Raw genomic sequence first — 4611 nt, 5'->3', positions numbered from 1 at the left:
TTATGCGTTGAGATAATTTGCATACGAGAGAGAGAGAGAGAGAGAGAGAGAGAGAGAGAGAGAGAGAGAGAGAGAGAGAGAGGTTAAAAAATATAATGGCAATAAATGGAGAGTTTAACGATCATTTCACGAGAACCAATCAGCTGCTTGGTTGGAGAAGAGGGCGTAGTCACTGACAGTGGTGGGCGCGGTGTGTGGTCATGTAGTAGTAGCAGTAGTAAAGAAGCAGTAATAAAGTAACACAGTAGTACTAATAGTAGTAGTAGTAGTAGCAGTAAAAGCAAAAACAGTGGTAGAGGCAGTAGCGGTAGTTATGATATTGAAGGAGGCAGTAAAAACAGTTCCAATAAGAAAGAATAATAATAACATAGACCAGGACAGCATAGTTTTATCGTCTTACAAAGCTAGTCACACCTACGCACACCTGTACAGACACACTATCTATTCGCGGCACACAGGTAAAGGAAGCACGTAAGAACACACCTGGCTTATTATTATCACAACACTTGCAACACCTGTTACTGCGTTGCGTCCTGGCGGGAATGGTGAACAGTGGCAGGAAGACAGGTAAAGGTGATAATAATAATAATAATAATAATAATAATAATAATAATAATAATAATAATAATAATAATAATAATAATAATAATAATGATATCTAGCCTTTTCAGAACAAGGACACACGCACACACACACACACACACACATACACACAGAAGCAGTGAAAATAATTAATTCCCTGCACATTTATCTATGTAGAAACATAATAAGTTACATACCCACTCACCCAATCCCATCTACACACACACACACACACACACACACACACATACAGACAAACAAAGGTTCTAATAATTCTTCCAGTGTTAATAATGAAGCCACCATTAATTAACAAGAAAACACACTAATGCCAAATGAACAAAAATACATAGATACAATTCCATCTCATTTCAGAAACATAGTTATTACACCTCTACTACAACAACAACTACTACTACAACTACTACTACTAGTACTACTACCACCACTACTACTACAGCAAAGGCTAATGAAACTCACTAATTAGAACTGCTACGACAGGATTTTATTGATGCATAAGGAATCTGGAGCTGTAATACGTGGACTCGAACGAAGGATAAGGTGAGCATGAGTTGATTAGTTAGTCTCTTCAGGTAGGTGGGGAGAGGGAGATAGGGAGGGAGGGAGGGAGGGTTAAGGGGGACCAGCCAGTCTTCATAATAGCTGACGAAAAAGGAGCAGCAGGTGTCTTGTACTGTGTGAATAAAATAGTTGAATGTCCTTATAGTGATGGAGAGAGAGAAAAAAAAGGTAATAGTTTCATAAAATATAATAGGTGATAGTGTTACTGGGTTATCTTTTTTTTTCTCTCTCTCTCTCCCTCTCATACAATTTACGTGGCGGGATTTGATTCTGTACACTTAGATGTATTTCAATAAGAGTAATTCGTAAGTATACTTTTACTCATTACCAATCATAGTTGTTGATAGTATTTTTTTTTTTCAGAGTTGACCTGTGTAATTATTTTTGTATATGTGGTTTGGCTTCGAGCTTTGCAGTTGTGTGTGTGTGTGTGTGTGTGTGTGTGTGTGTGTGTGTGTGTGTGTGTGTGTGTTTAAGAGATCTAAAGAGACCGAAGTATACACGAAGAATCATTAACAGGAGTCGATCTCACGTCACATCACTATCTGAGGAAAATCTGCAGTAAATACGAAAAGGAAAAAGCTCGCATGAAAAAAAAAAATAATAACATGGCACACGATATTCCAATATTTCAAATGACACACACACACACACACACACACACATACGCACCTGAACAAACAGAAAACAAGGAAATGGAATGAATGCTTGCTAACAATAAAGGTTTCGGTGCTGGGATACAATTAACTCAAAGATACCTGCTCGTCCAGTACAGGTAGGCGGGGAGTGTTGGGATCTAATTGAAGGTGTTAATTAGACCCCGGGTTATCAGGTGAGGTAATGATAGCACACCTGACACCTTCGGTAATTGGCATACCTGTTCAATTCCCCTTTTACTAATTAAATCAGGTGATACATTTTATTTATTTATTTTTTCATTTTATTAATTTGGCTCACTTCCTTTTACGTTAGCGTTTGTTAGGGTAATGTATTTTGTGAAGAGATATAAGAAGTGGTGAATACTGTTGTTTATTCTGTATCTTCATGTTTTTCCATTCTTGTTGTAATATCACCTCTTGTATGTAAGGCTTAATTTTGCAACTCCGCACCAACGTCAACTCTGAGGCTACTTTACTATAGACTTCTGTTATTATTAACAATTTAGATAATTAATCAGATTCTTTTTTTTTTTTCCCAGTCAACATAAGTGTGTGGTAACATGACATTGATCTTGACTCAAGAGCTGGCTCGTCCACGGGTGGCGATGTGTGGGAAGGGAAACCTTTCATCCTTGACTACATCATCGTAAACTCTAACACTTCTAAATGGAAGGGGAAGACTGTATTCCAGCCAGTTATATAGTTATGTATAAGTTTATATCATAATACTAAGTAGGTTCTGTTTCTTATGTACAAAACTATATGTATATATATATATATATATATATATATATATATATATATATATATATATATATATATATATATATATATATATATATATATATATATATATATATATATATATATATATATATATATATATATATATATATATATATATATATATATATATATATATATATATATATATATATATATATATATATATATGTGTGTGTGTGTGTATGTGTGTGTGTGTCTGTGTGTGTGTGTGTGTGTGTGTGTGTGTGTGTGTGTATGCTATCCTCTATGGGATAAAATAAAATCTTCGTTGATCGAATTCACGGGAAACTGACGCCAACGTAGATCAGATACAACCGGAGTAGATGGGCAGGCGGGCTGGTGGTGATGGTGGTGGTGTGGGCAGGACGTAGGTGTGTGGATGGCCTGAGGTGCTCAGTCCGTGCACACGCCACTCACTGACAAACATGGGAAGCCAGGATGTATTCAGCACACCAGATATTCTTTGTTTGTCATCTTTCGGTCATCCTGGTGCGGATGAATAAATTGGAAATTTTACTTGCCTACATTCTCTTTCTCTTTCTCTCTCTGCCCTTCCCTATCATGTCACATAGCCTGTGTCTTTAACACTTTTTCCTTTAATTGTCTGTAGCGTCTCTCCCTCTGGCCACTTATGTCTCTGCACACATCTGAATTCTGCCGTATTTTCCACAAAACACACTGTCTTCGTGTGCAGTTGAGTTTATCATTTGCCTTTTTTGTCCACAGTTTCCTCTTCTCACGTGCACATCTGTTTTCTGATTTCTTTTTGTAATTAACCGTTCTGAAGTCGGGCCATTAAGTCATCATCACTTCACCATCCTGTATCTATCCTGCATCTCTTCCTGTAACTTATATAGTACACACATGTAGCTTATTCAAAACAACATCGCAAAGGTCAAGAGAACAGGTCTGCTATTTTTTTCCTTTGTGTTCCTTTGCGTACCGTTCTTAGCATCACCCACTCTCACCATCTTGCTCGGGACTTCCTTGCTTTCCTTTCCTTTCCTTTCTTCTCCTCACAGAGTCAAGAGAGTCCACTGTACGCCTCAACTCACCATTGCCATTACCCCCATTGTTCTAAGCATTCAGAAGTAACAAGCCCGTTCCTTTCTCTGTTTCTTTCCCTCCTCCTCCTCCTCCCCCACCACCTCCAACGCCGCCGCCGCTGCCACCCCGCGCCCCACACAAAGCGTCGCACAGTAAGCCTTATGGATAGATACACAGACAGACAGACAGACAAGTTGACAGACAGTTAGACAGACAGACAGTTATAGTTTAATGATTGCCTGACGGATGAATAAAAGAAAACGAGCAAACGAACGACTGAATGAACTTAATAGCAAACAAACAAACACAGATGTAACAGCCACTCCTGACCCTCTTACCCCTTTCCCTCCCTCCCTCCCTCAAGTGTTATACATTAATTATTCTTTTCATTTCATTGAACTTCTTTCAAATGAGTGAGTAAATGAAAGCATATATACATACGTACACACTTTCTGTACACACACACACACACACACACACACACACATACACACACACAGGACCACTGTGAACTCTGTACCTGAAGGATCATCACAGGTAGGGAGGCTCACACGTGTCTCTGTGTCTTCAATACTATAATACTGCCTTGGTCACCTGGCCCGCGGAGGTGTGTCGCCAGGTCATTATACTCAAATCAAAACAACAAAGGAGTGGAGTTTCTGGTGAGGAAAGAACGAAAGATTAAGCAATGGTACTTCACTCTGAAATCTCGACAGTGTGTTGGAGTGAGGGAAACTGTCGCAATGTTATGAAAGAGGTAAGCCTGTCTCACTGTTTTCTCTTCGTCACTTCCCACGCCAGCAGCTCCACCCTTTTATCTCATTTTCTCTAAAACAGGAAAGCAAAAATGGCGCTTTAAGACTTTTACTGTGGGGGAGGAAATACTGAAAAGAGGAACAACAACTGACGACAGCATTAGCAACATCAGCATCAACAGCGACGACGGAAACGACGACGA

This window comes from Scylla paramamosain, chromosome 17 (genome assembly GCF_035594125.1).
Source record: "Scylla paramamosain isolate STU-SP2022 chromosome 17, ASM3559412v1, whole genome shotgun sequence".
In the NCBI taxonomy this organism is placed as follows: domain Eukaryota; kingdom Metazoa; phylum Arthropoda; class Malacostraca; order Decapoda; family Portunidae; genus Scylla; species Scylla paramamosain.
Note: the sequence above shows the minus strand (reverse complement) of the source record.